Source organism: Hordeum vulgare, chromosome 2H (genome assembly GCF_904849725.1).
Source record: "Hordeum vulgare subsp. vulgare chromosome 2H, MorexV3_pseudomolecules_assembly, whole genome shotgun sequence".
NCBI classification, from domain to species: Eukaryota; Viridiplantae; Streptophyta; class Magnoliopsida; order Poales; family Poaceae; genus Hordeum; species Hordeum vulgare.
The window spans coordinates 577,855,676-577,882,177 of NC_058519.1; the positions used below are offsets into that span (position 1 = coordinate 577,855,676).

At 46.1% G+C, this 26,502-nt stretch overlaps 67 non-coding genes and 2 pseudogenes across 67 annotated transcripts; all 69 read left to right on the forward strand.

Moving 5' to 3' along the window:
- Positions 1-29: 29 nt before the first annotated feature.
- LOC123437714 lies at positions 30-148 on the forward strand. The gene has a single exon (XR_006628888.1). It is a non-coding gene; the product is annotated as a 5S ribosomal RNA (ribosomal RNA).
- Positions 149-336: 188 nt separating this feature from the next.
- On the forward strand, positions 337-455 carry LOC123437857. The gene has a single exon (XR_006629024.1). It is a non-coding gene; the product is annotated as a 5S ribosomal RNA (ribosomal RNA).
- A 197-nt stretch (positions 456-652) lies between these two features.
- Positions 653-771, forward strand: LOC123432503. Its single transcript, XR_006624082.1, has one exon. It is a non-coding gene; the product is annotated as a 5S ribosomal RNA (ribosomal RNA).
- Positions 772-1,010: 239 nt separating this feature from the next.
- Positions 1,011-1,129, forward strand: LOC123438481. The gene has a single exon (XR_006629620.1). It is a non-coding gene; the product is annotated as a 5S ribosomal RNA (ribosomal RNA).
- Positions 1,130-1,308: 179 nt separating this feature from the next.
- On the forward strand, positions 1,309-1,427 carry LOC123435885. Its single transcript, XR_006627130.1, has one exon. It is a non-coding gene; the product is annotated as a 5S ribosomal RNA (ribosomal RNA).
- Positions 1,428-1,609: 182 nt separating this feature from the next.
- Positions 1,610-1,727, forward strand: LOC123433184. Its single transcript, XR_006624728.1, has one exon. It is a non-coding gene; the product is annotated as a 5S ribosomal RNA (ribosomal RNA).
- Positions 1,728-1,981: 254 nt separating this feature from the next.
- LOC123438895 lies at positions 1,982-2,100 on the forward strand. The gene has a single exon (XR_006630010.1). It is a non-coding gene; the product is annotated as a 5S ribosomal RNA (ribosomal RNA).
- Positions 2,101-2,282: 182 nt separating this feature from the next.
- LOC123435270 lies at positions 2,283-2,401 on the forward strand. Its single transcript, XR_006626526.1, has one exon. It is a non-coding gene; the product is annotated as a 5S ribosomal RNA (ribosomal RNA).
- Positions 2,402-2,592: 191 nt separating this feature from the next.
- LOC123435166 lies at positions 2,593-2,711 on the forward strand. The gene has a single exon (XR_006626427.1). It is a non-coding gene; the product is annotated as a 5S ribosomal RNA (ribosomal RNA).
- A 182-nt stretch (positions 2,712-2,893) lies between these two features.
- Positions 2,894-3,012, forward strand: LOC123435592. Its single transcript, XR_006626837.1, has one exon. It is a non-coding gene; the product is annotated as a 5S ribosomal RNA (ribosomal RNA).
- Positions 3,013-3,227: 215 nt separating this feature from the next.
- LOC123437283 lies at positions 3,228-3,346 on the forward strand. The gene has a single exon (XR_006628472.1). It is a non-coding gene; the product is annotated as a 5S ribosomal RNA (ribosomal RNA).
- A 182-nt stretch (positions 3,347-3,528) lies between these two features.
- On the forward strand, positions 3,529-3,647 carry LOC123435271. The gene has a single exon (XR_006626527.1). It is a non-coding gene; the product is annotated as a 5S ribosomal RNA (ribosomal RNA).
- Positions 3,648-3,820: 173 nt separating this feature from the next.
- Positions 3,821-3,939, forward strand: LOC123437244. The gene has a single exon (XR_006628436.1). It is a non-coding gene; the product is annotated as a 5S ribosomal RNA (ribosomal RNA).
- A 191-nt stretch (positions 3,940-4,130) lies between these two features.
- On the forward strand, positions 4,131-4,249 carry LOC123437858. Its single transcript, XR_006629025.1, has one exon. It is a non-coding gene; the product is annotated as a 5S ribosomal RNA (ribosomal RNA).
- Positions 4,250-4,440: 191 nt separating this feature from the next.
- Positions 4,441-4,559, forward strand: LOC123433181. Its single transcript, XR_006624724.1, has one exon. It is a non-coding gene; the product is annotated as a 5S ribosomal RNA (ribosomal RNA).
- Positions 4,560-4,786: 227 nt separating this feature from the next.
- Positions 4,787-4,905, forward strand: LOC123438010. Its single transcript, XR_006629170.1, has one exon. It is a non-coding gene; the product is annotated as a 5S ribosomal RNA (ribosomal RNA).
- A 188-nt stretch (positions 4,906-5,093) lies between these two features.
- LOC123434857 lies at positions 5,094-5,212 on the forward strand. The gene has a single exon (XR_006626127.1). It is a non-coding gene; the product is annotated as a 5S ribosomal RNA (ribosomal RNA).
- Positions 5,213-5,394: 182 nt separating this feature from the next.
- Positions 5,395-5,512, forward strand: LOC123433185. The gene has a single exon (XR_006624729.1). It is a non-coding gene; the product is annotated as a 5S ribosomal RNA (ribosomal RNA).
- Positions 5,513-5,694: 182 nt separating this feature from the next.
- LOC123435219 lies at positions 5,695-5,813 on the forward strand. Its single transcript, XR_006626477.1, has one exon. It is a non-coding gene; the product is annotated as a 5S ribosomal RNA (ribosomal RNA).
- A 182-nt stretch (positions 5,814-5,995) lies between these two features.
- On the forward strand, positions 5,996-6,114 carry LOC123435967. The gene has a single exon (XR_006627209.1). It is a non-coding gene; the product is annotated as a 5S ribosomal RNA (ribosomal RNA).
- A 194-nt stretch (positions 6,115-6,308) lies between these two features.
- LOC123434858 lies at positions 6,309-6,427 on the forward strand. The gene has a single exon (XR_006626128.1). It is a non-coding gene; the product is annotated as a 5S ribosomal RNA (ribosomal RNA).
- A 182-nt stretch (positions 6,428-6,609) lies between these two features.
- Positions 6,610-6,728, forward strand: LOC123432873. Its single transcript, XR_006624442.1, has one exon. It is a non-coding gene; the product is annotated as a 5S ribosomal RNA (ribosomal RNA).
- A 185-nt stretch (positions 6,729-6,913) lies between these two features.
- On the forward strand, positions 6,914-7,032 carry LOC123431738. The gene has a single exon (XR_006623326.1). It is a non-coding gene; the product is annotated as a 5S ribosomal RNA (ribosomal RNA).
- Positions 7,033-7,214: 182 nt separating this feature from the next.
- Positions 7,215-7,333, forward strand: LOC123434860. The gene has a single exon (XR_006626130.1). It is a non-coding gene; the product is annotated as a 5S ribosomal RNA (ribosomal RNA).
- Positions 7,334-7,536: 203 nt separating this feature from the next.
- Positions 7,537-7,655, forward strand: LOC123432886. The gene has a single exon (XR_006624454.1). It is a non-coding gene; the product is annotated as a 5S ribosomal RNA (ribosomal RNA).
- A 197-nt stretch (positions 7,656-7,852) lies between these two features.
- Positions 7,853-7,971, forward strand: LOC123431869. Its single transcript, XR_006623466.1, has one exon. It is a non-coding gene; the product is annotated as a 5S ribosomal RNA (ribosomal RNA).
- Positions 7,972-8,153: 182 nt separating this feature from the next.
- Positions 8,154-8,272, forward strand: LOC123434861. The gene has a single exon (XR_006626131.1). It is a non-coding gene; the product is annotated as a 5S ribosomal RNA (ribosomal RNA).
- A 197-nt stretch (positions 8,273-8,469) lies between these two features.
- Positions 8,470-8,588, forward strand: LOC123437657. Its single transcript, XR_006628832.1, has one exon. It is a non-coding gene; the product is annotated as a 5S ribosomal RNA (ribosomal RNA).
- A 197-nt stretch (positions 8,589-8,785) lies between these two features.
- LOC123438835 lies at positions 8,786-8,904 on the forward strand. The gene has a single exon (XR_006629954.1). It is a non-coding gene; the product is annotated as a 5S ribosomal RNA (ribosomal RNA).
- A 200-nt stretch (positions 8,905-9,104) lies between these two features.
- Positions 9,105-9,223, forward strand: LOC123432823. The gene has a single exon (XR_006624394.1). It is a non-coding gene; the product is annotated as a 5S ribosomal RNA (ribosomal RNA).
- Positions 9,224-9,423: 200 nt separating this feature from the next.
- On the forward strand, positions 9,424-9,542 carry LOC123436112. Its single transcript, XR_006627348.1, has one exon. It is a non-coding gene; the product is annotated as a 5S ribosomal RNA (ribosomal RNA).
- A 194-nt stretch (positions 9,543-9,736) lies between these two features.
- Positions 9,737-9,855, forward strand: LOC123434862. Its single transcript, XR_006626132.1, has one exon. It is a non-coding gene; the product is annotated as a 5S ribosomal RNA (ribosomal RNA).
- Positions 9,856-10,036: 181 nt separating this feature from the next.
- On the forward strand, positions 10,037-10,155 carry LOC123432974. Its single transcript, XR_006624538.1, has one exon. It is a non-coding gene; the product is annotated as a 5S ribosomal RNA (ribosomal RNA).
- Positions 10,156-10,334: 179 nt separating this feature from the next.
- Positions 10,335-10,453, forward strand: LOC123434863. Its single transcript, XR_006626133.1, has one exon. It is a non-coding gene; the product is annotated as a 5S ribosomal RNA (ribosomal RNA).
- A 200-nt stretch (positions 10,454-10,653) lies between these two features.
- Positions 10,654-10,772, forward strand: LOC123434864. Its single transcript, XR_006626134.1, has one exon. It is a non-coding gene; the product is annotated as a 5S ribosomal RNA (ribosomal RNA).
- Positions 10,773-10,951: 179 nt separating this feature from the next.
- LOC123432176 lies at positions 10,952-11,070 on the forward strand. Its single transcript, XR_006623773.1, has one exon. It is a non-coding gene; the product is annotated as a 5S ribosomal RNA (ribosomal RNA).
- Positions 11,071-11,261: 191 nt separating this feature from the next.
- On the forward strand, positions 11,262-11,380 carry LOC123434866. The gene has a single exon (XR_006626136.1). It is a non-coding gene; the product is annotated as a 5S ribosomal RNA (ribosomal RNA).
- A 182-nt stretch (positions 11,381-11,562) lies between these two features.
- On the forward strand, positions 11,563-11,681 carry LOC123432121. Its single transcript, XR_006623720.1, has one exon. It is a non-coding gene; the product is annotated as a 5S ribosomal RNA (ribosomal RNA).
- A 182-nt stretch (positions 11,682-11,863) lies between these two features.
- LOC123432979 lies at positions 11,864-11,982 on the forward strand. Its single transcript, XR_006624543.1, has one exon. It is a non-coding gene; the product is annotated as a 5S ribosomal RNA (ribosomal RNA).
- Positions 11,983-12,211: 229 nt separating this feature from the next.
- Positions 12,212-12,330, forward strand: LOC123434867. Its single transcript, XR_006626137.1, has one exon. It is a non-coding gene; the product is annotated as a 5S ribosomal RNA (ribosomal RNA).
- Positions 12,331-12,524: 194 nt separating this feature from the next.
- LOC123434869 lies at positions 12,525-12,643 on the forward strand. The gene has a single exon (XR_006626138.1). It is a non-coding gene; the product is annotated as a 5S ribosomal RNA (ribosomal RNA).
- A 182-nt stretch (positions 12,644-12,825) lies between these two features.
- LOC123432721 lies at positions 12,826-12,944 on the forward strand. Its single transcript, XR_006624290.1, has one exon. It is a non-coding gene; the product is annotated as a 5S ribosomal RNA (ribosomal RNA).
- A 191-nt stretch (positions 12,945-13,135) lies between these two features.
- Positions 13,136-13,254, forward strand: LOC123432543. Its single transcript, XR_006624120.1, has one exon. It is a non-coding gene; the product is annotated as a 5S ribosomal RNA (ribosomal RNA).
- Positions 13,255-13,436: 182 nt separating this feature from the next.
- LOC123432790 lies at positions 13,437-13,555 on the forward strand. Its single transcript, XR_006624359.1, has one exon. It is a non-coding gene; the product is annotated as a 5S ribosomal RNA (ribosomal RNA).
- Positions 13,556-13,743: 188 nt separating this feature from the next.
- On the forward strand, positions 13,744-13,862 carry LOC123434870. The gene has a single exon (XR_006626139.1). It is a non-coding gene; the product is annotated as a 5S ribosomal RNA (ribosomal RNA).
- A 209-nt stretch (positions 13,863-14,071) lies between these two features.
- Positions 14,072-14,190, forward strand: LOC123431608. Its single transcript, XR_006623198.1, has one exon. It is a non-coding gene; the product is annotated as a 5S ribosomal RNA (ribosomal RNA).
- Positions 14,191-14,381: 191 nt separating this feature from the next.
- LOC123431975 lies at positions 14,382-14,500 on the forward strand. Its single transcript, XR_006623578.1, has one exon. It is a non-coding gene; the product is annotated as a 5S ribosomal RNA (ribosomal RNA).
- A 182-nt stretch (positions 14,501-14,682) lies between these two features.
- Positions 14,683-14,801, forward strand: LOC123431602. Its single transcript, XR_006623193.1, has one exon. It is a non-coding gene; the product is annotated as a 5S ribosomal RNA (ribosomal RNA).
- A 182-nt stretch (positions 14,802-14,983) lies between these two features.
- On the forward strand, positions 14,984-15,102 carry LOC123432952. Its single transcript, XR_006624517.1, has one exon. It is a non-coding gene; the product is annotated as a 5S ribosomal RNA (ribosomal RNA).
- A 182-nt stretch (positions 15,103-15,284) lies between these two features.
- Positions 15,285-15,403, forward strand: LOC123431919. Its single transcript, XR_006623525.1, has one exon. It is a non-coding gene; the product is annotated as a 5S ribosomal RNA (ribosomal RNA).
- A 194-nt stretch (positions 15,404-15,597) lies between these two features.
- LOC123438454 lies at positions 15,598-15,716 on the forward strand. Its single transcript, XR_006629595.1, has one exon. It is a non-coding gene; the product is annotated as a 5S ribosomal RNA (ribosomal RNA).
- Positions 15,717-15,898: 182 nt separating this feature from the next.
- On the forward strand, positions 15,899-16,017 carry LOC123434871. Its single transcript, XR_006626140.1, has one exon. It is a non-coding gene; the product is annotated as a 5S ribosomal RNA (ribosomal RNA).
- A 188-nt stretch (positions 16,018-16,205) lies between these two features.
- LOC123436339 lies at positions 16,206-16,324 on the forward strand. The gene has a single exon (XR_006627567.1). It is a non-coding gene; the product is annotated as a 5S ribosomal RNA (ribosomal RNA).
- A 197-nt stretch (positions 16,325-16,521) lies between these two features.
- LOC123436991 lies at positions 16,522-16,640 on the forward strand. Its single transcript, XR_006628196.1, has one exon. It is a non-coding gene; the product is annotated as a 5S ribosomal RNA (ribosomal RNA).
- Positions 16,641-16,822: 182 nt separating this feature from the next.
- On the forward strand, positions 16,823-16,941 carry LOC123438205. Its single transcript, XR_006629361.1, has one exon. It is a non-coding gene; the product is annotated as a 5S ribosomal RNA (ribosomal RNA).
- Positions 16,942-17,120: 179 nt separating this feature from the next.
- Positions 17,121-17,239, forward strand: LOC123431824. The gene has a single exon (XR_006623411.1). It is a non-coding gene; the product is annotated as a 5S ribosomal RNA (ribosomal RNA).
- A 435-nt stretch (positions 17,240-17,674) lies between these two features.
- LOC123433216 lies at positions 17,675-17,812 on the forward strand (annotated as a pseudogene).
- Positions 17,813-18,198: 386 nt separating this feature from the next.
- On the forward strand, positions 18,199-18,317 carry LOC123438609. The gene has a single exon (XR_006629744.1). It is a non-coding gene; the product is annotated as a 5S ribosomal RNA (ribosomal RNA).
- Positions 18,318-18,700: 383 nt separating this feature from the next.
- On the forward strand, positions 18,701-18,819 carry LOC123432981. Its single transcript, XR_006624545.1, has one exon. It is a non-coding gene; the product is annotated as a 5S ribosomal RNA (ribosomal RNA).
- Positions 18,820-19,250: 431 nt separating this feature from the next.
- On the forward strand, positions 19,251-19,369 carry LOC123438764. Its single transcript, XR_006629888.1, has one exon. It is a non-coding gene; the product is annotated as a 5S ribosomal RNA (ribosomal RNA).
- Positions 19,370-19,788: 419 nt separating this feature from the next.
- LOC123437305 lies at positions 19,789-19,907 on the forward strand. Its single transcript, XR_006628493.1, has one exon. It is a non-coding gene; the product is annotated as a 5S ribosomal RNA (ribosomal RNA).
- Positions 19,908-20,305: 398 nt separating this feature from the next.
- Positions 20,306-20,424, forward strand: LOC123432927. The gene has a single exon (XR_006624493.1). It is a non-coding gene; the product is annotated as a 5S ribosomal RNA (ribosomal RNA).
- Positions 20,425-20,807: 383 nt separating this feature from the next.
- On the forward strand, positions 20,808-20,926 carry LOC123432465. Its single transcript, XR_006624045.1, has one exon. It is a non-coding gene; the product is annotated as a 5S ribosomal RNA (ribosomal RNA).
- Positions 20,927-21,321: 395 nt separating this feature from the next.
- LOC123434872 lies at positions 21,322-21,440 on the forward strand. The gene has a single exon (XR_006626141.1). It is a non-coding gene; the product is annotated as a 5S ribosomal RNA (ribosomal RNA).
- A 576-nt stretch (positions 21,441-22,016) lies between these two features.
- Positions 22,017-22,154, forward strand: LOC123433175 (annotated as a pseudogene).
- A 401-nt stretch (positions 22,155-22,555) lies between these two features.
- LOC123432929 lies at positions 22,556-22,674 on the forward strand. The gene has a single exon (XR_006624495.1). It is a non-coding gene; the product is annotated as a 5S ribosomal RNA (ribosomal RNA).
- Positions 22,675-23,063: 389 nt separating this feature from the next.
- Positions 23,064-23,182, forward strand: LOC123432982. The gene has a single exon (XR_006624546.1). It is a non-coding gene; the product is annotated as a 5S ribosomal RNA (ribosomal RNA).
- A 434-nt stretch (positions 23,183-23,616) lies between these two features.
- Positions 23,617-23,735, forward strand: LOC123434873. The gene has a single exon (XR_006626142.1). It is a non-coding gene; the product is annotated as a 5S ribosomal RNA (ribosomal RNA).
- Positions 23,736-24,570: 835 nt separating this feature from the next.
- LOC123433258 lies at positions 24,571-24,689 on the forward strand. Its single transcript, XR_006624791.1, has one exon. It is a non-coding gene; the product is annotated as a 5S ribosomal RNA (ribosomal RNA).
- The last annotated feature ends 1,813 nt before the right edge of the window (positions 24,690-26,502 follow it).

A 26,502-nucleotide genomic window follows, 5' to 3' on the forward strand; every position in this document is an offset into this window, starting at 1 on the left:
CATAAGGAACAAATAGATAGTTGCATGTCGGATGCGATCATAGCAGCACTAAAGCACCGGATCCCATCAGAACTCCGAAGTTAAGCGTGCTTGGGCGAGAGTAGTACTAGGATGGGTGACCTCCTGGGAAGTCCTCGTGTTGCATTCCCTTTTTTAAATATATTTTTGCGCCGCGTGACAAGGATGACGCGGGACCGTGATCTATATGACCTCATTTTCTTATTTTTGACGATTACTGTGTGACTTTTCCCACCGCGCTTGACACCCAACCACTAGTAGTAGTAGTAGTAGTAGTAGTAGGGGCAAGCATAAGGAACAAATAGATAGTTGCATGTCTGATGCGATCATACCAGCACTAAAGCCCCGGATCCCATCAGAACTCCGAAGTTAAGCGTGCTTGGGCGAGAGTAGTACTAGGATGGGTGACCTCCTGGGAAGTCCTCGTGTTGCATTCCCTTTTTTAAATATATTTTTGCGCCACGTGACAAGGATGACGCGGGACCGTGATTTATATGACCTCATTTTCTTATTTTTGACGATTACTGTGTGACTTTTCCCACCGCGCTTGACACCCAACCACTAGTAGTAGTAGTAGTAGTAGTAGTAGTAGTAGTAGTGGCAAGCATAAGGAACAAATAGATAGTTGCATGTCTGATGCGATCATACCAGCACTAAAGCCCCGGATCCCATCAGAACTCCGAAGTTAAGCGTGCTTGGGCGAGAGTAGTACTAGGATGGGTGACCTCCTGGTAAGTCCTCGTGTTGCATTCCCCTTTTTAAATATATTTTTGCGCCACGTGACAAGGATGACGCGGGACCGTGATCTATATGACCTCATTTTCTTATTTTTGACGATTACTGTGTGACTTTTCCCACCGCGCTTGACACCCAACGACTAGTAGTAGTAGTAGTAGTAGTAGTAGTAGTAGTAGTAGTAGTAGTAGTAGTAGTAGTAGTAGTAGTAGTAGTAGTAGGGGCAAGCATAAGGAACAAATAGATAGTTGCATGTCGGATGCGATCATACCAGCACTAAAGCACCGGATCCCATCAGAACTCTAAAGTTAAGCGTGCTTGGGCGAGAGTAGTACTAGGATGGGTGACCTCTTGGGAAGTCCTCGTGTTGCATTCCCCTTTTTAAATATATTTTTGCGCCACGTGACAAGGATGACGCGGGAGCGTGATCCATATGACCTCATTTTCTTATTTTTGACGATTACTGTGTGACTTTTCCCACCGCGCTTGACACCCAACGACTAGTAGTAGTAGTAGTAGGGGCAAGCATAAGGAACAAATAGATAGTTGCATGTCGGATGCGATCATACCAGCACTAAAGCACCGGATCCCATCAGAACTCCGAAGTTAAGCGTGTTTGGGCGAGAGTAGTACTAGGATGGGTGACCTCCTGGGAAGTCCTCGTGTTGCATTCCCCTTTTTAAATATATTTTTGCGCCACGTGACAAGGATGACGCAGGAGCGTGATCTATATGACCTCATTTTCTTATTTTTGACGATTACTGTGTGACTTTTCCCACCGCGCTTGACACCCAACGACTAGTAGTAGTAGTAGTAGTAGGGGCAAGCATAAGGAACAAATAGATAGTTGCATGTCGGATGCGATCATACCAGCACTAAAGCACCGGATCCATCAGAACTCCGAAGTTAAGCATGCTTGGGCGAGAGTAGTTCTAGGATGGGTGACCTCCTGGGAAGTCCTCGTGTTGCATTCCCCTTTTTAAATATATTTTTGCGCCACGTGGCAAGGATGACGCGGGACCGTGATCTATATGACCTCATTTTCTTATTTTTGACGATTACTGTGTGACTTTTCCCACCGCGCTTGACACCCAACGACTAGTGGTAGTAGTAGTAGTAGTAGTAGTAGTAGTAGTAGTAGTAGTAGTAGTAGTAGTAGTAGTAGTAGTAGTAGTAGTAGTAGTAGTAGTAGGGGCAAGCATAAGGAACAAATAGATAGTTGCATGTCGGATGCGATCATACCAGCACTAAAGCACCGGATCCCATCAGAACTCCAAAGTTAAGCGTGCTTGGGCGAGTGTAGTACTAGGATGGGTGATCTCCTGGGAAGTCCTCGTGTTGCATTCCCCTTTTTAAATATATTTTTGCGCCACGTGACAAGGATGACGCGGGACCGTGATCTATATGACCTCATTTTCTTATTTTTGACGATTACTGTGTGACTTTTCCCACCGCGCTTGACACCCAACCACTAGTAGTAGTAGTAGTAGTAGGGGCAAGCATAAGGAACAAATAGATAGTTGCATGTCGGATGCGATCATACCAGCACTAAAGCACCGGATCCCATCAGAACTCCGAAGTTAAGCGTGCTTGGGCGAGAGTAGTACTAGGATGGGTGACCTCCTGGGAAGTCCTTGTGTTGCATTCCCCTTTTTAAATATATTTTTGCGCCACGTGACAAGGATGACGCGGGAGCGTGATCTATATGACCTCATTTTCTTATTTTTGACGATTACTGTGTGACTTTTCCCACCGCGCTTGACACCCAACGACTAGTAGTAGTAGTAGTAGTAGTAGTAGTAGGGGCAAGCATAAGGAACAAATAGATAGTTGCATTTCGGATGTGATCATACCAGCACTAAAGCACCGGATCCCATCAGAACTCCGAAGTTAAGCGTGCTTGGGCGAGAGTAGTACTAGGATGGGTGACCTCCTGGGAAGTCCTCGTGTTGCATTCCCCTTTTTAAATATATTTTTGCGCCACGTGACAAGGATGACGCGGGAGCGTGATCTATATGACCTCATTTTCTTATTTTTGACGATTACTGTGTGACTTTTCCCACCGCGCTTGACACCCAACCACTAGTAGTAGTAGTAGTAGTAGGGGCAAGCATAAGGAACAAATAGATAGTTGCATGTCGGATGCGATCATACCAGCACTAAAGCACCGGATCCCATCAGAACTCCGAAGTTAAGCGTGCTTGGGCGAGAGTAGTACTAGGATGGGTGACCTCCTAGGAAGTCCTCGTGTTGCATTCCCTTTTTTAAATATATTTTTGCGCCACGTGACAAGGATGACGCGGGACCGTGATCTATATGACCTCATTTTCTTATTTTTGACGATTACTGTGTGACTTTTCCCACCGCGCTTGACACCCAACTACTACTAGTAGTAGTAGTAGTAGTAGTAGTAGTAGTAGTAGTAGTAGTAGTAGTAGGGGCAAGCATAAGGAACAAATAGATAGTTGCATGTCGTATGCGATCATACCAGCACTAAAGCACCGGATCCCATCAGAACTCCAAAGTTAAGCGTGCTTGGGCGGGAGTAGTACTAGGATGGGTGACCTCCTGGGAAGTCCTCGTGTTGCATTCCCCTTTTTAAATATATTTTTGCGCCACCTGACAAGGATGACGCGGGAGCGTGATCTATATGACCTTATTTTCTTATTTTTGACGATTACTGTGTGACTTTTCCCAACGCGCTTGACACCCAACGACTAGTAGTAGTAGTAATAGTAGGGGCAAGCATAAGGAACAAATAGATAGTTGCATGTCGGATGCGATCATACCAGCACTAAAGCACCGGATCCCATCAGAACTCCGAAGTTAAGCGTGCTTGGGCGAGAGTAGTACTAGGATGGGTGACCTCCTGGGAAGTCCTTGTGTTGCATTCCCCTTTTTAAATATATTTTTGCGCCACGTGACAAGGATGACGCGGGAGCGTGATCTATATGACCTCATTTTCTTATTTTTGACGATTACTGTGTGACTTTTCCCACCGCGCTTGACACCCAACGACTAGTAGTAGTAGGGGCAAGCATAAGAAACAAATAGATAGTTGCATGTCGGATGCGATCATACCAGCACTAAAGCACCGGATCCCATCAGAACTCCGAAATTAAGCGTGCTTGGGCGAGAGTAGTACTAGGATGGGTGACCTCCTGGGAAGTCCTCGTGTTGCATTCCCTTTTTTAAATATATTTTTGCGCCACGTGACAAGGATGACGCGGGACCGTGATCTATATGACCTCATTTTCTTATTTTTGACGATTACTGTGTGACTTTTCCCACCGCGCTTGACACCCAACCACTAGTAGTAGTAGTAGTAGTAGTAGTAGTAGGGGCAAGCATAAGGAACAAATAGATAGTTGCATGTCTGATGCGATCATACCAGCACTAAAGCCCCGGATCCCATCAGAACTCCGAAGTTAAGCGTGCTTGGGCGAGAGTAGTACTAGGATGGGTGACCTCCTGGGAAGTCCTCGTGTTGCATTCCCTTTTTTAAATATATTTTTGTGCCACGTGACAAGGATGACGCGGGACCGTGATCTATATGACCTCATTTTCTTATTTTTGACGATTACTGTGTGACTTTTCCCACCGCGCTTGACACCCAACCACTAGTAGTAGTAGTAGTAGTAGTAGTAGTAGGGGCAAGCATAAGGAACAAATAGATAGTTGCATGTCTGATGCGATCATAACAGCACTAAAGCCCCGGATCCCATCAGAACTCCGAAGTTAAGCGTGCTTGGGCGAGAGTAGTACTAGGATGGGTGACCTCCTGGTAAGTCCTCGTGTTGCATTCCCCTTTTTAAATATATTTTTGCGCCACGTGACAAGGATGACGCGGGACCGTGATCTATATGACCTCATTTTCTTATTTTTGACGATTACTGTGTGACTTTTCCCACCGCGCTTGACACCCAACGACTAGTAGTAGTAGTAGTAGTAGTAGTAGTAGTAGTAGTAGTAGTAGTAGTAGTAGTAGTAGTAGTAGGGGCAAGCATAAGGAACAAATAGATAGTTGCATGTCGGATGCGATCATACCAGCACTAAAGCACCGGATCCCATCAGAACTCTAAAGTTAAGCGTGCTTGGGCGAGAGTAGTACTAGGATGGGTGACCTCCTGGGAAGTCCTCGTGTTGCATTCCCCTTTTTAAATATATTTTTAAGCCACGTGACAAGGATGACGCGGGAGCGTGATCCATATGACCTCATTTTCTTATTTTTGACGATTACTATGTGACTTTTCCCACCGCGCTTGACACACAACGACTAGTAGTAGTAGTAGTAGTAGTAGTAGGGGCAAGCATAAGGAACAAATAGATAGTTGCATGTCGGATGCGATCATACCAGCACTAAAGCACCGGATCCCATCAGAACTCCGAAGTTAAGCGTGCTTGGGCGAGAGTAGTACTAGGATGGGTGACCTCCTGGGAAGTCCTCGTGTTGCATTCCCCTTTTTAAATATATTTTTGCGCCACGTGACAAGGATGACGCGGGAGCGTGATCTATATGACCTCATTTTCTTATTTTTGACGATTACTGTGTGACTTTTCCCACCGCGCTTGACACCCAACGACTAGTAGTAGTAGTAGTAGTAGGGGCAAGCATAAGGAACAAATAGATAGTTGCATGTCGGATGCGATCATACCAGCACTAAAGCACCGGATCCATCAGAACTCCGAAGTTAAGCATGCTTGGGCGAGAGTAGTTCTAGGATGGGTGACCTCCTGGGAAGTCCTCGTGTTGCATTCCCCTTTTTAAATATATTTTTGCGCCACGTGGCAAGGATGACGCGGGACCGTGATCTATATGACCTCATTTTCTTATTTTTGACGATTACTGTGTGACTTTTCCCACCGCGCTTGACACCCAACGACTAGTAGTAGTAGTAGTAGTAGGGGCAAGCATAAGGAACAAATAGATAGTTGCATGTTGGATGCGATCATACCAGCACTAAAGCACCGGATCCCATCAGAACTCCGAAGTTAAGCGTGCTTGGGCGAGAGTAGTACTCGGATGGGTGACCTCCTGGGAAGTCCTCGTGTTGCATTCCCCTTTTTAAATATATTTTTGCGCCACGTGACAAGGATGATGCGGGACCGTGATCTATATGACCTCATTTTCTTATTTTTGACGATTACTGTGTGACTTTTCCCACCGCGCTTGACACCCAACGACTAGTAGTAGTAGTAGTAGTAGGGGCAAGCATAAGGAACAAATAGATAGTTGCATGTTGGATGCGATCATACCAGCACTAAAGCACCGGATCCCATCAGAACTCCGAAGTTAAGCGTGCTTGGGCGAGAGTAGTACTCGGATGGGCGACCTCCTGGGAAGTCCTCGTGTTGCATTCCCCTTTTTAAATATATTTTTGCGCCACGTGACAAGGATGATGCGGGACCGTGATCTATATGACCTCATTTTCTTATTTTTGACGATTACTGTGTGACTTTTCCCACCGCGCTTGACACCCAACTACTAGTAGTAGTAGTAGTAGTAGTAGTAGTAGTAGGGGCAAGCATAAGGAACAAATAGATAGTTGCATGTCGGATGCGATCATACCAGCACTAAAGCACCGGATCCCATCAGAACTCCGAAGTTAAGCGTGCTTGGGCGAGAGTAGTACTAGGATGGGTGACCTCCTGGGAAGTCCTCGTGTTGCATTCCCCTTTTTAAATATATTTTTGCGCCACGTGACAAGGATGACGCGGGACCGTGATCTATATGACCTCATTTTCTTATTTTTGACGATTACTGTGTGACTTTTCCCACCGCGCTTGACACCCAACCACTAGTAGTAGTAGTAGTAGTAGGGGCAAGCATAAGGAACAAATAGATAGTTGCATGTCGGATGCGATCATACCAGCATTAAAGCACCGGATCCCATCAGAACTTCAAAGTTAAGCGTGCTTGGGCGAGAGTAGTACTAGGATGGGTGACCTCCTGGGAAGTCCTCATGTTGCATTCCCCTTTTTAAATATATTTTTGCGCCACGTGACAAGGATGACGTGGGAGCGTGATCTATATGACCTCATTTTCTTATTTTTGACGATTACTGTGTGACTTTTCCCACCGCGCTTGACACCCAACGACTAGTAGTAGTAGTAGTAGTAGTAGGGGCAAGCATAAGGAACAAATAGATAGTTGCATGTCGGATGCGATCATACCAGCACTAAAGCACCGGATCCCATTAGAACTCCGAAGTTAAGCGTGCTTGGGCGAAAGTAGTACTAGGTTGGGTGACCTCCTGGGAAGTCCTTGTGTTGCATTCCCCTTTTTAAATATATTTTTGCGCCACGTGACAAGGATGACGCGGGAGCGTGATCTATATGACCTCATTTTCTTATTTTTGACGATTACTGTGTGACTTTTCCCACCGCGCTTGACACCCAACGACTAGTAGTAGTAGTAGTAGTAGGGGCAAGCATAAGGAACAAATAGATAGTTGCATGTCGGATGCGATCATACCAGCACTAAAGCACCGGATCCCATCAGAACTCCGAAGTTAAGCGTGCTTGGGCGAGAGTAGTACTAGGATGGGTGACCTCCTGGGAAGTCCTCGTGTTGCATTCCCCTTTTTAAATATATTTTTGCGCCACGTGACAAGGATGACGCGGGAGCGTGATCTATATGACCTCATTTTCTTATTTTTGACGATTACTGTGTGACTTTTCCCACCGCGCTTGACACCCAACGACTAGTACTAGTAGTAGTAGTAGTAGTAGTAGTAGTAGTAGTAGGGGCAAGCATAAGGAACAAATAGATAGTTGCATGTCGGATGCGATCATACCAGCACTAAAGCACCGGATCCCATCAGAACTCTGAAGTTAAGCGTGCTTGGGTGATAGTAGTACTAGAATGGGTGACCTCCTGGGAAGTCCTCGTGTTGCATTCCCCTTTTTAAATATATTTTTGCGCCACGTGACAAGGATGACGCGGGAGCGTGATCTATATGACCTCATTTTCTTATTTTTGACGATTACTGTGTGACTTTTCCCACCGCGCTTGACACCCAACGACTAGTAGTAGTAGTAGTAGTAGTAGTAGTAGTATTAGGGGCAAGCATAAGGAACAAATAGATAGTTGCATGTCGGATGCGATCATACCAGCACTAAAGCACCGGATCCCATCAGAACTCCGAAGTTAGGCGCGCTTGGGCGAGAGTAGTACTAGGATGGGTGACCTCCTGGGAAGTCCTCGTGTTGCATTCCCCTTTTTAAATATATTTTTGCGCCACGTGACAAGGATGACGCGGGACCGTGATCTATATGACCTCATTTTCTTATTTTTGACGATTACTGTGTGACTTTTCCCACCGCGCTTGACACCCAACGACTAGTAGTAGTAGTAGTAGTAGGGGCAAGCATAAGGAACAAATAGATAGTTGCATGTCGGATGCGATCATACCAGCACTAAAGCACCGGATCCCATCAGAACTCCGAAGTTAAGCGTGCTTGGGCGAGAGTAGTACTAGGATGGGTGACCTCCTGGGAAGTCCTCGTGTTGCATTCCCCTTTTTAAATATATTTTTGCGCCACGTGACAAGGATGACGCAGGACCGTGATCTATATGACCTCATTTTCTTATTTTTGACGATTATTGTGTGACTTTTCCCACCGCGCTTGACACCCAACGACTAGTAGTAGTAGTACTAGTAGTAGTAGTAGTAGTAGGGGCAAGCATAAGGAACAAATAGATAGTTGCATGTCGGATGCGATCATACCAGCACTAAAGCACCGGATCCCATCAAAACTCCGAAGTTAAGCGTGCTTGGGCGAGAGTAGTACTAGGATGGGTGACCTCCTGGGAAGTCCTCGTGTTGCATTCCCCTTTTTAAATATATTTTTGCGCCACGTGACAAGGATGACGCGGGAGCGTGATCTATATGACCTCATTTTCTTATTTTTGACGATTACTGTGTGACTTTTCCCACCGCGCTTGACACCCAACGACTAGTAGTAGTAGTAGTAGTAGTAGTAGTAGTAGTAGGGGCAAGCATAAGGAACAAATAGATAGTTGCATGTCTGATGCGATCATACCAGCACTAAAGCCCCGGATCCCATCAGAACTCCGAAGTTAAGCGTGCTTGGGCGAGAGTAGTACTAGGATGGGTGACCTCCTGGGAAGTGCTCGTGTTGCATTCCCCTTTTTAAATATATTTTTACGCCACGTGACAAGGATGACGCGGGAGCGTGATCTATATAACCTCATTTTCTTATTTTTGACGATTACTGTGTGACTTTTCCCACCGCGCTTGACACCCAACGACTAGTAGTAGTAGTAGTAGTAGTAGTAGTAGTAGTAGTAGGGGCGAGCATAAGGAACAAATAGATAGTTGCTTGTCGGATGCGATCATACCAGCACTAAAGCACCGGATCCCATCAGAACTCCGAAGTTAAGCGTGCTTGGGTGATAGTAATACTAGGATGGGTGACCTCCTGGGAAGTCCTCGTGTTGCATTCCCCTTTTTAAATATATTTTTGCGCCACGTGACAAGGATGACGCGGGAGCGTGATCTATATGACCTCATTTTCTTATTTTTGAAGATTACTGTGTGACTTTTCCCACCGCGCTTGACACCCAACGACTAGTAGTAGTAGTAGTAGTAGTAGTAGTAGTAGTATTAGGGGCAAGCATAAGGAACAAATAGATAGTTGCATGTCGGATGCGATCATACCAGCACTAAAGCACCGGATCCCATCAGAACTCCGAAGTTAAGCGCGCTTGGGCGAGAGTAGTACTAGGATGGGTGACCTCCTGGGAAGTTCTCGTGTTGCATTCCCCTTTTTAAATATATTTTTGCGCCACGTGACAAGGATGACGCGGGACCGTGATCTATATGACCTCATTTTCTTATTTTTGACGATTACTGTGTGACTTTTCCGACCGCGCTTGACACCCAACGACTAGTAGTAGTAGTAGTGGTAGTAGTAGTAGTAGGGGCAAGCATAGGGAACAAATAGATAGTTGCATGTCGGATGCGATCATACCAGCACTAAAGCACCGGATCCCATCAGAACTCCGAAGTTAAGCGTGCTTGGGCGAGAGTAGTACTAGGATGGGTGACCTCCTGGGAAGTCCTCGTGTTGCATTCCCCTTTTTAAATATATTTTTGCGCCACGTGACAAGGATGACGAGGGAGCGTGATCTATATGACCTCATTTTCTTATTTTGACGATTACTGTGTGACTTTTCCCACCGCGCTTGACACCCAACGACTAGTAGTAGTAGTAGTAGTAGGGGCAAGCATAAGGAACAAATAGATAGATGCATGTCGGATGCGATCATACCAGCACTAAAGCACCATATCCCATCAGAACTTCCAAGTTAAGCGTGCTTGGGCGAGAGTAGTACTAGGATGGGTGACCTCCTGGGAAGTCCTCGTGTTGCATTCCCCTTTTTAAATATATTTTTGCGCCACGTGACAAGGATGACGCGGGACCGTGATCTATATGACCTCATTTTCTTATTTTTGACGATTACTGTGTGACTTTTCCCACCGCGCTTGACACCCAACGACTAGTAGTAGTAGTAGTAGGGGCAAGCATAAGGAACAAATAGATAGTTGCATGTCGGATGCGATCATACCAGCACTAAAGCACCGGATCCCATCAGAACTCCGAAGTTAAGCGTGCTTGGGCGAGAGTAGTACTAGGATGGGTGACCTCCTGGGAAGTCCTCGTGTTGCATTCCCCTTTTTAAATATATTTTTGCGCCACGTGACAAGGATGACGCGGGGCCGTGATCTATATGACCTCATTTTCTTATTTTTGACGATTACTGTGTGACTTTTCCCACCGCGCTTGACACCCAACGACTAGTAGTAGTAGTAGTAGTAGTAGTAGTAGTAGTAGTAGGGGCAAGCATAAGGAACAAATAGATAGTTGCATGTCGGATGCGATCATACCAGCACTAAAGCACCGGATCCCATCAGAACTCCGAAGTTAAGCGTGCTTGGGCGAGAGTAGTACTAGGATGGGTGACCTCCTGGGAAGTCCTCGTGTTGCATTCCCCTTTTTAAATATATTTTTGCGCCACGTGACAAGGATGACGCGGGAGCGTGATCTATATGACCTCATTTTCTTATTTTTGACGATTACTGTGTGACTTTTCCCACCACGCTTGACACCCAACGACTAGTAGTAGTAGTAGTAGGGCCAAGCATAAGGAACAAATAGATAGTTGCATGTCGGATGCGATCATACCAGCACTAAAGCACCATATCCCATCAGAACTCCGAAGTTAAGCGTGCTTGGGCGAGAGTAGTACTAGGATGGGTGACCTCCTGGGAAGTCCTCGTGTTGCATTCCCCTTTTTAAATATATTTTTGCGCCACGTGACAAGGATGACGCGGGACCGTGATCTATATGACCTCATTTTCTTATTTTTGACGATTACTGTGTGACTTTTCCCACCGCGCTTGAAACCCAACGACTAGTAGTAGTAGTAGTAGTAGTAGTAGTAGGGGCAAGCATAAGGAACAAATAGATAGTTGCATGTCGGATGCGATCATACCAGCACTAAAGCACCGGATCCCATCAGAACTCCGAAGTTAAGCGTGCTTGGGCGAGAGTAGTACTAGGATGGGTGACCTCCTGGGAAGTCCTCGTGTTGCATTCCCCTTTTTAAATATATTTTTGCGCCACGTGACAAGGATGACGCGGGAACGTGATCTATATGACCTCATTTTCTTATTTTTGACGATTACTGTGTGACTTCTCCCACCGCGCTTGACACCCAACGACTAGTAGTAGTAGTAGTAGTAGGGGCAAGCATAAGGAACAAATAGATAGTTGCATGTCGGATGCGATCATACCAGCACTAAAGCACCGGATCCCATCAGAACTCCAAAGTTAAGCGTGCTTGGGCGATAGTAGTACTAGGATGGGTGACCTCTTGGGAAGTCCTCGTGTTGCATTCCCCTTTTTAAATATATTTTTGCGCCACGTGACAAGGATGACGCGGGAGCGTGATCTATATGACCTCATTTTCTTATTTTTGACGATTACTGTGTGACTTTTCCCACCGCGCTTGACACCCAACGACTAGTAGTAGTAGTAGTAGTAGGGGCAAGCATAAGGAACAAATAGATAGTTGCATGTCGGATGCGATCATACCAGCACTAAAGCACCGGATCCCATCAGAACTCCAAAGTTAAGCGTGCTTGGGCGATAGTAGTACTAGGATGGGTGACCTCCTGGAAAGTCCTTGTGTTGCATTCCCCTTTTTAAATATATTTTTGCGCCACGTGACAAGGATGACGCGGGAGCGTGATCTATATGACCTCATTTTCTTATTTTTGACGATTACTGTGTGACTTTTCCACCGCGCTTGACACCCAACGACTAGTAGTAGTAGTAGTAGTAGTAGTAGTAGTAGTAGTAGTAGTAGTAATAGTAGTAGTAGTAGTAGTAGGGGCAAGCATAAGGAACAAATAGATAGTTGCATGTCGGATGCGATCATACCAGCACTAAAGCACCGGATCCCATCAGAACTCCGAAGTTAAGCGTGCTTGGGCGAGAGTAGTACTAGGATGGGTGACCTCCTGGGAAGTCCTCGTGTTGCATTCCCATTTTTAAATATATTTTTGCGCCACGTGACAAGGATGACGCGGGAACGTGATCTATATGACCTCATTTTCTTATTTTTGACGATTACTGTGTGACTTTTCCCACCGCGCTTGACACCCAACGACTAGTAGTAGTAGTAGTAGTAGTAGTAGTAGTAGGGGCAAGCATAAGGAACAAATAGATAGTTGCATGTCGGATGCGATCATACCAGCACTAAAGCACCGGATCCCATCAGAACTCCGAAGTTAAGCGTGCTTGGGCGAGAGTAGTACTAGGATGGGTGACCTCCTGGGAAGTCCTCGTGTTGCATTCCCCTTTTCAAATATATTTTTGCGCCACGTGACAAGGATGACGCGCGAGCGTGATCTATATGACCTCATTTTCTTATTTTTGACGATTACTGTGTGACTTTTCCCACCGCGCTTGACACCCAACGACTAGTAGTAGTAGTAGTAGTAGGGGCAAGCATAAGGAACAAATAGATAGTTGCATGTCAGATGCGATCATACCAGCACTAAAGCACCATATCCCATCAGAACTCCGAAGTTAAGCGTGCTTGGGCGAGAGTAGTACTAGGATGGGTGACCTCCTGGGAAGTCCTCGTGTTGCATTCCCCTTTTTAAATATATTTTTGCGCCACGTGACAAGGATGACGCGGGACCGTGATCTATATGACCTCATTTTCTTATTTTTGACGATTACTGTGTGACTTTTCCCACCGCGCTTGACACCCAACGACTAGTAGTAGTAGTAGTAGTAGTAGTAGTAGGGGCAAGCATAAGGAACAAATAGATAGTTGCATGTCGGATGCGATCATACCAGCACTAAAGCACCGGATCCCATCAGAACTCCGAAGTTAAGCGTGCTTGGGCGAGAGTAGTACTAGGATGGGTGACGTCCTGGGAAGTCATCGTGTTGCATTCCCCCTTTTAAATATATTTTTGCGCCACGTGACAAGGATGACGCGGGAGCGTGATCTATATGACCTCATTTTCTTATTTTTGACGATTACTGTGTGACTTTTCCCACCGCGCTTGACACCCAACGACTAGTAGTAGTAGTAGTAGTAGGGGCAAGCATAAGGAACAAATAGATAGTTGCATGTCGGATGCGATCATACCAGCACTAAAGGACCGGATCCCATCAGAACTCCGAAGTTAAGCGTGCTTGGGCGATAGTAGTACTAGGATGGGTGACCTCCTGGGAAGTCCTTGTGTTGCATTCCCCTTTTTAAATATATTTTTGCGCCACGTGACAAGGATGACGCGGGAGCGTGATCTATATGACCTCATTTTCTTATTTTTGACGATTACTGTGTGACTTTTCCCACCGCGCTTGACACCCAACGACTAGTAGTAGTAGTAGTAGTAGTAGTAGGGGCAAGCATAAGGAACAAATAGATAGTTGCATGTCGGATGCGATCATACCAGCACTAAAGCACCGGATCCCATCAGAACTCCGAAGTTAAGCGTGCTTGGGCGAGAGTAGTACTAGGATGGGTGACCTCCTGGGAAGTCCTCGTGTTGCATTCCCCTTTTTAAATATATTTTTGCGCCACGTGACAAGGATGACGCGGGAGCGTGATCTATATGACCTCATTTTCTTATTTTTGACGATTACTGTGTGACTTTTCCCACCGCGCTTGACACCCAACGACTAGTAGTAGTAGTAGTAGTAGTAGTAGTAGTAGTAGTAATAGTAATAGGGGCAAGCATAAGGAACAAATAGATAGTTGCATGTCGGATGCGATCATACCAGCACTAAAGCACCGGATCCCATCAGAACTCCGAAGTTAAGCGTGCTTGGGCGATAGTAGTACTAGGATGGGTGACCTCCTGCGAAGTCCTCGTGTTGCATTCCCCTTTTTAAATATATTTTTGCGCCACGTGATAAGGATGACGCGGGAGCGTGATCTATATGACCTCATTTTCTTATTTTTGACGATTACTGTGTGACTTTTCCCACCGCGCTTGACACCCAACGACTAGTAGTAGTAGTAGTAGTAGTAGTAGTAGGGGCAAGCATAAGGAACAAATAGATAGTTGCATGTCGGATGCGATCATAGCAGCACTAAAGCACCGGATCCCATCAGAACTCCGAAGTTAAGCGCGCTTGGGCGAGAGTAGTACTAGGATGGGTGACCTCCTGGGAAGTCCTCGTGTTGCATTCCCCTTTTTAAATATATTTTTGCGCCACGTGACAAGGATGACGCGGGAGCGTGATCTATATGACCTCATTTTCTTATTTTTGACGATTACTGTGTGACTTTTCCCACCGCGCTTGACACCCAACGACTAGTAGTAGTAGTAGTAGTAGGGGCAAGCATAAGGAACAAATAGATAGTTGCATGTCGGATGCGATCATACCAGCACTAAAGCACCGGATCCCATCAGAACTCCGAAGTTAAGCGTGCTTGGCTGAGAGTAGTACTAGGATGGGTGACCTCCTGGGAAGTCCTCGTGTTGCATTCCCCTTTTTAAATATATTTTTGCGCCACGTGACAAGGATGACGCGGGAGCGTGATCTATATGACCTCATTTTCTTATTTTTGACGATTACTGTGTGACTTTTCCCACCGCGCTTGACACCCAACGACTAGTAGTAGTAGTAGTAGTAGGGGCAAGCATAAGGAACAAATAGATAGTTGCATGTCGGATGCGATCATACGAGCACTAAAGCACCATATCCCATCAGAACTTCGAAGTTAAGCGTGCTTGGGCGAGAGTAGTACTAGGATGGGTGACCTCCTGGGAAGTCCTCGTGTTGCATTCCCCTTTTTAAATGTATTTTTGCGCCACGTGACAAGGATGACGCGGGACCGTGATCTATATGACCTCATTTTCTTATTTTTGACGATTACTGTGTGACTTTTCCCACCGCGCTTGACACCCAACGACTAGTAGTAGTAGTAGTAGTAGGGGCAAGCATAAGGAACAAATAGATAGTTGCATGTCGGATGCGATCATACCAGCACTAAAGCACCATATCCCATCAGAACTTCGAAGTTAAGCGTGCTTGGGCGAGAGTAGTACTAGGATGGGTGACCTCCTGGGAAGTCCTCGTGTTGCATTCCCCTTTTTAAATGTATTTTTGCGCCACGTGACAAGGATGACGCGGGACCGTGATCTATATGACCTCATTTTCTTATTTTTGACGATTACTGTGTGACTTTTCCCACCGCGCTTGACACCCAACGACTAGTAGTAGTAGTAGTAGTAGTAGTAGTAGTAGGGGCAAGCATAAGGAACAAATAGATAGTTGCATGTCGGATGCGATCATACCAGCACTAAAGCACCGGATCCCATCAGAACTCCGAAGTTAAGCGTGCTTGGGCGACAGTAGTACTAGGATGGGTGACCTCCTGGGAAGTCCTCGTGTTGCATTCCCTTTTCTAAATATATTTTTGCGCCACGTGACAAGGATGACGCGGGACCGTGATCTATATGACCTCATTTTCTTATTTTTGACGATTACTGTGTGACTTTTCCCACCGCGCTTGACACCCAACGACTAGTAGTAGTAGTAGTAGTAGGGGCAAGCATAAGGAACAAATAGATAGTTGCATGTCGGATGCGATCATACCAGCACTAAAGCACCGGATCCCATCAGAACTCCGAAGTTAAGCGTGCTTGGGCGAGAGTAGTACTAGGATGGGTGACCTCCTGGGAAGTCCTCGTGTTGCATTCCCCATTTTAAATATATTTTTGCGCCACGTGACAAGGATGACGCGGGAACGTGATCTATATGACCTCATTTTCTTATTTTTGACGATTACTGTGTGACTTTTCCCACCGCGCTTGACACCCAACGACTAGTAGTAGTAGTAGTAGTAGTAGTAGGGGCAAGCATAAGGAACAAATAGATAGTTGCATGTTGGATGCGATCATACCAGCACTAAAGCACCGGATCCCATCAGAACTCCGAAGTTAAGCGTGCTTGGGTGAGAGTAGTACTAGGATGGGTGACCTCCTGGGAAGTCCTCGTGTTGCATTCCCCTTTTTAAATATATTTTTGCACCACGTGACAAGGATGACGCGGGAGCGTGATCTATATGACCTCATTTTCTTATTTTTGACGATTACTGTGTGACTTTTCCCACCGCGCTTGACACCCAACGACTAGTAGTAGTAGTAGTAGTAGTAGTAGTAGTAGTAGGGGCAAGCATAAGGAACAAATAGATAGTTGCATGTCGGATGCGATCATACCAGCACTAAAGCACCGGATCCCATCAGAACTCCGAAGTTAAGCGTGCTTGGGCGAGAGTAGTACTAGGATGGGTGACCTCCTGGAAAGTCCTCGTGTTGCATTCCCCTTTTTAAATATATTTTTGCGCCACGTGACAAGGATGACGCGGGAGCGTGATCTATATGACCTCATTTTCTTATTTTTGACGATTACTGTGTGACTTTTCCCACCGCGCTTGACACCCAACGACTAGTAGTAGTAGTAGTAGTAGGGGCAAGCATAAGGAACAAATAGATAGTTACATGTCGGATGCGATCATACCAGCACTAAAGCACCGGATCCCATCAGAACTTTGAAGTTAAGCGTGCTTGGGCGAGAGTAGTACTAGGATGGGTGACCTCCTGGGAAGTCCTCGTGTTGCATTCCCCTTTTTAAATATATTTTTGCGCCACGTGACAAGGATGACGCGGGAGCGTGATCTATATGACCTCATTTTTTTATTTTTGACGATTACTGTGTGACTTTTCCCACCGCGCTTGACACCCAACGACTAGTAGTAGTAGTAGTAGGGGCAAGCATAAGGAACAAATAGATAGTTGCATGTCGGATGCGATCATACCAGCACTAAAGCACCGGATCCCATCAAAACTTCGAAGTTAAGCGTGCTTGGGCGAGAGTAGTACTAGGATGGGTGACCTCCTGGGAAGTCCTCGTGTTGCATTCCCCTTTTTAAATATATTTTTGCGCCACGTGACAAGGATGACGCGGGAGCGTGATCTATATGACCTCATTTTCTTATTTTTGACGATTACTGTGTGACTTTTCCCACCGCGCTTGACACCCAACGACTAGTAGTAGTAGTAGTAGTAGTAGTAGTAGTAGTAGTAGGGGCAAGCATAAGGAACAAATAGATAGTTGCATGTCGGATGCGATCATACCAGCACTAAAGCACCGGATCCCATCACAACTCCGATGTTAAGCGTGAACTCCGATGTTAAGCGTGCTTGGGCGAGAGTAGTAGTAGTAGTAGTGGTAGTAGTAGTGGTAGTAGTAGTAGTAGTAGTAGTAGTAGTAGTAGTAGTAGTAGTAGTAGTAGTAGTAGTATGAGTAGTAGTAGTAGTAGGGGCAAGCATAAGGAACAAATAGATAGTTGCATGTCGGATGCGATCATACCAGCACTAAAGCACCGGATCCCATCACAACTCCGATGTTAAGCGTGAACTCCGATGTTAAGCGTGCTTGGGCGAGAGTAGTACTAGGATGGGTGACCTCCTGGGAAGTCCTCGTGCTGCATTCCCCTTTTTAAATATATTTTTGCGCCACGTGACAAGGATGACGCGGGACCGTGATCTATATGACCTCGATTTCTTATTTTTGACGTTTACTAGTTTTCTTATTTTTGACGTTTGTCATATGTTTTAGCTTGCCCCTCCCGTGTCCATTGCCACATTTGCCACGACAACGGAGACGAGTTTAACACAAGAATTTCACCGCTCCCTCTCTACACCGACAACACGAGCACCGCCACGAGCTCTGTGACTTTTCCCACCGCGCTTGACACCCAACGACTAGTAGTAGTAGTAGTAGTAGTAGTAGTAGGAGTATGAGTAGTAGTAGTAGTAGTAGTATGAGTAGTAGTAGTAGTAGGGGCAAGCATAAGGAACAAATAGATAGTTGCATGTCGGATGCGATCATACCAGCACTAAAGCACCGGATCCCATCAGAACTTCGAAGTTAAGCGTGCTTGGGCAAGAGTAGTACTAGGATGGGTGACCTCCTGGGAAGTCCTCGTGTTGCATTCCCCTTTTTAAATATATTTTTGCGCCACGTGACAAGGATGACGCGGGACCGTGATCTATATGACCTCGTTTTCTTATTTTTGACGTTTACTAGTTTTCTTATTTTTGACGTTTGTGATATGTTTTAGCTTGCCCCTCCCGTTTCCATTGCCACATTTGCCTCGACAACGGAGACGAGTTTAACACAAGAATTTCACCGCTCCCTCTCTACACCGAGAACACGAGCACCGCCACGACCTCTGTGACTTTTCCCACCGCGCTTGACACCCAACGACTAGTAGTAGTAGTAGTAGTAGTAGTAGTTGTTGTTGTTGTAGTATGAGTAGTAGTATGAGTAGTAGTAGTAGTAGGGGCAAGCATAAGGAACAAATAGATAGTTGCATGTCGGATGCGATCATACCAGCACTAAAGCACCGGATCCCGTCAGAACTCCGAAGTTAAGCGTGCTTGGGCGAGAGTAGTAATAGGATGGATGACCTCCTGGGAAGTCCTCATGTTGCATTCCCCTTTTTAAATATATTTTTGCACCACGTGACAAGGATGACGGGGGAGCGTGATCTATATGACCTCGTTTTCTTATTTTTGACGTTTACTAGTTTTCTTATTTTTGACGTTTGTGATATGTTTTAGCTTGCCCCTCCCGTGTCCATTGCCACATTTTCCTCGACAACGGAGACGAGTTTAACACAAGAATTACACCGCTCCCTCTCGACACCGACAACACGAGCACCGCCACGACCTCTGTGACTTTTCCCACCGCGCTTGACACCCAACGACTAGTAGTAGTAGTAGTAGTAGTATGAGTAGTATTAGTAGTAGTATGAGTAGTAGTAGTAGTAGTATGAGTAGTAGTAGTAGTAGTATGAGTAGTAGTAGTAGTATGAGTAGTAGTAGTAGTAGGGGCAAGCATAAGGAACAAATAGATAGTTGGATGTTGGATGCGATCATACCAGCACTAAATCACCGGATCCCATCAGAACTCCGAAGTTAAGCGTGCTTGAGCGAGAGTAGTACTAGGATGGGTGACCTCCTGGGAAGTCCTCGTGTTGCATTCCCCTTTTTAAATATATTTTTGCGCCACGTGACAAGGATGACGCGGGACCGTGATCTATATGACCTCTTTTTCTTATTTTTGACGTTTACTAGTTTTCTTATTTTTGACGTTTGTGATATGTTTTAGCTTGCCCCTCCCGTGTCCATTGCCACATTTGCCTCGACAACGGAGACGAGTTTAACACAAGAATTTCACCGCTCCCTCTCTACACCGACAACACGAGCACCGCCACGACCTCTGTGACTTTTCCCACCGCGCTTGACACCCAACGACTAGTAGTAGTAGTAGTAGTAGTAGTAGTATGAGTAGTAGTAGTAGTAGTAGTAGTAGTAGTAGTAGTAGTAGTAGTAGTAGTAGTAGTAGTATGAGTAGTAGTAGTAGTAGGGGCAAGCATAAGGAATAAATAGATAGTTGCATGTCGGATGCAATCATACCAGCACTAAACCACCGGATCCCGTCAGAACTCCGAAGTTAAGCGTGCTTGGGCGAGGGTAGTACTAGGATGGGTGACCTCCTGGGAAGTCCTTGTGTTGCATTCCCCTTTTTAAATATATTTTTGCGCCACGTGACAAGGATGACGCGGGAGCGTGATCTATATGACCTCGTTTTCTTATTTTTGACGTTTACTAGTTTTCTTATTTTTGACGTTTGTCATATGTTTTAGCTTGCCCCTCCCGTGTCCATTGCCACATTTGCCACGACAACGGAGACGAGTTTAACACAAGAATTTCACCGCTCCCTCTCTACACCGACAACACGTGCACCGCCACGACCTCTATGACTTTTCCCACCGCGCTTGACACCCAACGACTAGTAGTAGTAGTAGTAGTAGTAGTAGTATGAGTAGTATTAGTAGTAGTATGAGTAGTAGTAGTAGTAGTATGAGTAGTAGTAGTAGTAGGGGCAAGCATAAGGAACAAATATATAGTTGCATGTCGCATGCGATCATACGAGCACTAAAGCACCGGATCCCATCAGAACTCCGATGTTAAGCGTTCTTGGGCGAGAGTAGTACTAGGATGGGTGACCTCCTGGGAAGTCCTCGTGTTGCATTCCCCTTTTTAAATATATTTTTGCGCCACGTGACAAGGATGACGCGGGACCGTGATCAATATGACCTCGTTTTCTTATTTTTGACGTTTACTAGTTTTCTTATTTTTGACGTTTGTGATATGTTTTAGCTTGCTCCTCCCGTGTCCATTGCCACATTTGCCACGACAACGGAGACGAGTTTAACACAAGAATTTCACCGCTCCCTCTCTACACCGACAACACGAGCACCGCCACGACCTCTGTGACTTTTCCCACCGCGCTTGACACCCAACGACTAGTAGTAGTAGTAGTAGTAGTAGTAGTAGTAGTAGTAGTAGTAGTAGTAGTAGTATGAGTAGTAGTAGTAGTAGGGGCAAGCATAAGGAATAAATAGATAGTTGTATGTCGGATGCAATCATACGAGCACTAAAGCACCGGATCCCGTCAGAACTCCGAAGTTAAGCGTGCTTGGGCGAGGGTAGTACTAGGATGGGTGACCTCCTGGGAAGTCCTCATGTTGCATTCCCCTTTTTAAATATATTTTTGCGCCACGTGACAAGGATGACGCGGGAGCGTGATCTATATGACCTAATTTTATTATTTTTGACGATTACTAGTTTTCTTATTTTTGATGTTTGTGATATGTTTTAGCTTGCCCCTCCCGTGTCCATTGCCACATTTGCCTCGACAACGGAGACGAGTTTAACACAAAAATTTCACCGCTCCCTATCTACCCCGACAACACGAGCACCGCCACGACCTCTGTGACTTTTCCCACCGCGCTTGACACCCAACGACTAGCAGTAGTAGTAGTAGTAGCAGCAGCAGCAGGAGTAGTACTACTACTAGTAGTAGTAGTAGTAGTAGTAGTAGTAGTAGTAGTAGGGGAAAGCATAAGGAACAAATAGATAGTTGCATGATGGATGCGATCATACCAGCACTAAAGCACCGGATCCCATCAGAACTCCGAAGTTAAGCGTGCTTGGGCGAGAGTAGTACTAGGATGGGTGACCTCCTGGGAAGTCCTCGTGTTGCATTCCCCTTTTTAAATATATTTTTGCGCCACGTGACAAGGATGACGCGGGACCGTGATCTATATGACCTCGTTTTCTTATTTTTGACGTTTACTAGTTTTCTTATTTTTGACGTTTGTCATATGTTTTAGCTTGCCCCTTCCGTATCCATTGCCACATTTGCCTCGACAACGGAGACGAGTTTAACACAAGAATTTCACCGCTCCCTCTCTACCCCGACAACACGAGCACCGCCACGACCTCTGTGACTTTTCCCACCGCGCTTGACACCCAACGACTAGTAGTAGTAGTAGTAGTAGTAGTAGTAGTAGTAGTAGTAGTAGTAGTAGTAGTAGTATGAGTAGTAGTAGTAGTAGGGGCAAGCATAAGGAACAAATAGATAGTTGCATGTCGGATGCGATCATACCAGCACTAAAGCACCGGATCCCATCACAACTCCGATGTTAAGCGTGAACTCCGATGTTAAGCGTGCTTGGGCGAGAGTAGTAGTAGTAGTAGTAGTAGTAGTAGTAGTAGTAGTAGTAGTATGAGTAGTAGTAGTAGTAGGGGCAAGCATAAGGAACAAATAGATAGTTGCATGTCGGATGCGATCATACCAGCACTAAAGCACCGGATCCCATCAGAACTCCGATGTTAAGCGTGAACTCCGATGTTAAGCGTGCTTGGGCGAGAGTAGTACTAGGATGGGTGACCTCCTGGGAAGTCCTCGTGCTGCATTCCCCTTTTTAAATATATTTTTGCGCCACGTGACAAGGATGACGCGGGACCGTGATCTATATGACCTCGTTTTCTTATTTTTGACGTTTACTAGTTTTCTTATTTTTGACGTTTGTCATATGTTTTAGCTTGCCCCTCCCGTGTCCATTGCCACATTTGCCACGACAACGGAGACGAGTTTAACACAAGAATTTCACCGCTCCCTCTCTACACCGACAACACGAGCACCGCCACGACCTCTGTGACTTTTCCCACCGCGCTTGACACCCAACGACTAGTAGTAGTAGTAGTAGTAGTAGTAGTAGTAGTAGTAGTAGGAGTATGAGTAGTAGTAGTAGTAGTAGTAGTATGAGTAGTAGTAGTAGTAGGGGCAAGCATAACGAACAAATAGATAGTTGCATGTCGGATGCGATCATACGAGCACTAAAGCACCGGATCCCATCAGAACTTCGAAGTTAAGCGTGCTTGGGCAAGAGTAGTACTAGAATGGGTGACCTCCTGGGAAGTCCTCGTGTTGCATTCCCCTTTTAAAATATATTTTTGCGCCACGTGACAAGGATGACGCGGGACCGTGATCTATATGACCTCGTTTTCTTATTTTTGACGTTTACTAGTTTTCTTATTTTTGACGTTTGTGATATGTTTTAGCTTGCCCCTCCCGTTTCCATTGCCACATTTGCCTCGACAACGGAGACGAGTTTAACACAAGAATTTCACCGCTCCCTCTCTACACCGACAACACGAGCACCGCCACGACCTCTGTGACTTTTCCCACCGCGCTTGACACCCAACGACTAGTAGTAGTAGTAGTAGTAGTTGTTGTTGTTGTTGTTGTTGTTGTAGTATGAGTAGTAGTATGAGTAGTAGTAGTAGTAGGGGCAAGCATAAGGAACAAATAGATAGTTGCATGTCGGATGCGATCATACCAGCACTAAAGCACCGGATCCCGTCAGAACTCCGAAGTTAAGCGTGCTTGGGCGAGAGTAGTAATAGGATGGATGACCTCCTGGGAAGTCCTCATGTTGCATTCCCCTTTTTAAATATATTTTTGCGCCACGTGACAAGGATGACGGGGGAGCGTGATCTATATGACCTCGTTTTCTTATTTTTGACGTTTACTAGTTTTCTTATTTTTGACGTTTGTGATATGTTTTAGCTTGCCCCTCCCGTGTCCATTGCCACATTTTCCTCGACAACGGAGACGAGTTTAACACAAGAATTTCACCGCTCCCTCTCGACACCGACAACACGAGCACCGCCACGACCTCTGGGACTTTTCCCACCGCGCTTGACACCCAACGACTAGTAGTAGTAGTAGTAGTAGTATGAGTAGTATTAGTAGTAGTATGAGTAGTAGTAGTAGTAGTATGAGTAGTAGTAGTAGTAGTATGAGTAGTAGTAGTAGTAGTATGAGTAGTAGTAGTAGTAGGGGCAAGCATAAGGAACAAATAGATAGTTGGATGTCGGATGCGATCATACCAGCACTAAAGCACCGGATCCCATCAGAACTCCGAAGTTAAGCGTGCTTGGGCGAGAGTAGTACTAGGATGGGTGACCTCCTGGGAAGTCCTCGTGTTGCATTCCCCTTTTTAAATATATTTTTGCGCCACGTGACAAGGATGACGCGGGACCGTGATCTATATGACCTCGTTTTCTTATTTTTGACGTTTACTAGTTTTCTTATTTTTGACGTTTGTGATATGTTTTAGCTTGCCCCTCCCGTTTCCATTGCCACATTTGCCTCGACAACGGAGACGAGTTTAACACAAGAATTTCACCGCTCCCTCTCTACACCGACAACACGAGCACCGCCACGACCTGTGTGACTTTTTCCACCGCGCTTGACACCCAACGACTAGTAGTAGTAGTAGTAGTAGTAGTTGTTGTTGTTGTTGTTGTTGTTGTAGTATGAGTAGTAGTATGAGTAGTAGTAGTAGTAGGGGCAAGCATAAGGAACAAATAGATAGTTGCATGTCGGATGCGATCATACCAGCAATAAAGCACTGGATCCCGTCAGAACTCCGAAGTTAAGAATATATTTTTGCGCCACGTGACAAGGATGACGCGGGACCGTGATCTATATGACCTCGTTTTCTTATTTTTGACGTTTACTAGTTTTCTTATTTTTGACGTTTGTGATATCTTTTAGCTTGCCCCTCCCGTTTCCATTGTCACATTTGCCTCGACAACGGAGACGAGTTTAACACAAGAATTTCACCGCTCCCTCTCTACACCGACAACACGAGCACCGCCACGACCTCTGTGACTTTTCCCACCGCGCTTGACACCCAACGACTAGTAGTAGTAGTAGTAGTAGTAGTAGTAGTAGTAGTAGTAGTAGTAGTTGTAGTATGAGTAGTAGTATGAGTAGTAGTAGTAGTAGGGGCAAGCATAAGGAAGAAATAGATAGTTGCATGTCGGATGCGATCATACCAGCACTAAAGCACCGGATCCCGTCAGAACTCCGAAGTTAAGCGTGCTTGGGCGAGAGTAGTAATAGGATGGATGACCTCCTGGGAAGTCCTCATGTTGCATTTGTTGGAAATATGCCCTAGAGGCAATAATAAAATGGTTATTATCATATTTCCTTGTTCATGATAATCGTCTATCGTTCATGCTATAATTGTATTAACAGGAAACAGTAATACATGTGTGAATGAATAGATCACAATGTGTCCCTAGAAAGCCTCTAGTTAGCTAGCTCGTTAGTCAATAGATGATCATGGTTTCCTGATCATGGACATTAGATGTCATTGATAACGGGATCACATCATTGGGAGAATGATGTGGTGGACAAGACCCAATCCTAAGCCTAGCACTAGATCGTGTTGTTCGTATGCTAATGCTTTTCTAATGTCAAGTATCTTTTCCTTCGACCGTGAGATTGTGCAACTCCCGGATACCGTAGGAGTGCTTTGGGTGTATCAAACGTCACAACGTAACTGGGTGACTATAAAGGTGCACTACGGGTACCTCCGAAAGTGTCTGTTGGGTTGGCACGAATCGAGATCGGGATTTGTCACTCTGTGTGACGGAGAGGTATCTCCGGGCCCACTCGGTAGAACATCATCATGAGCTCAATGTGACTAAGGAGTTAGTCACACGATGACGTGCTACGGAACGAGTAAAGAGACTTACCGGCAACGAGATTGAACAAGGTATAGGTATACCGACGATCGAATCTCGGGAAAGTTCTGTACCGACAGACAAAGGGAATCGTATACGGGATTGATTGAATCCTTGACATCGTGGTTCATCCGATGAGATCATCGTGGAGATAGTGGGAGCCACCATGGGTATCCAGACCCCGCTGATGGTTATTGGCCAGAGAGGTGTCTCGGTCATGTCTGCCTGTCTCCCGAACCCGTAGGGTCTACACACTTAAGGTTCGATGACGCTAGGGTTATAGGGAATTGTTATACGAGATTACCGAAAGTTGTTCGAAGTCCCGGATGAGATCCAGGACGTCACGAGGAGCTCCGGAATGGTCCGGAGGTAAAGATTGATATATAGGACGGATGGTTTCGGAGACCGGAAGTGTTTCGGGCATCACCGGTAACGTACCGGGACCACCGGGATCACCGGAGGTGGTCCCGGGGGACCACCGAAGGGGGGCTGCGACCCCAAGAGGTAAGATGGGCTAAGTGGGGGTGGGAACCAGCCCCTAGTTGGGTTGGTGCGCCTCCCCACTCAGCCCATGGCGCAGGGGAAAGAAAAAGAGGGGGGGAACCCTAACTCAGGTGGGCCTTAGGCCCACCAGAGGGGTGCGCCACCCCCTCCTCCCCATCTGGCCGCCACACCCCCCATCTGGGAGGGCTGCCGCACCCCCTAGGGTAGGAACCCTAGGGGTGGCACCCCCTCTCCCCTTCCCCTATATATAGTGGGCACTTTTGGCCTTTGGAGGACACAGTTTTCCCTCTCCCTCGGCGCAACCCTGCACTTCTTCCTCCTCCTCTCTGCCGGCGCTTGGCGAAGCCCTGCCGGGAGACCTCGTCTCTCCACCAACACCACGCCGTCGTGTTGCTGGTCTTCTTCCCCAACCTCTCCCTCCTCCTTGCTGGATCAAGGTGCGGGAGACGTCACCGGGCTGCACGTGTGTTGAACGCGGAGGTGCCGTTGTTCGGCACTAGATCGGAATCGCCGCGAGTACGACTCCATCAACCGCGTTCTAGCAAACGCTTCCGCTTAGCGATCTTCAAAGGTACGAAGATGCTCTTACCCCTCTCTCGTTGCTGGTCTCTCCATAGGAAGATCTGAACATGCGTAGGAAATTTTTTGAATTTATGCTACGTTTTCCAACAGTGGCATCAGAGCCAGGTTTTCTATGCGTAGATTCTATGCACGAGTAGAA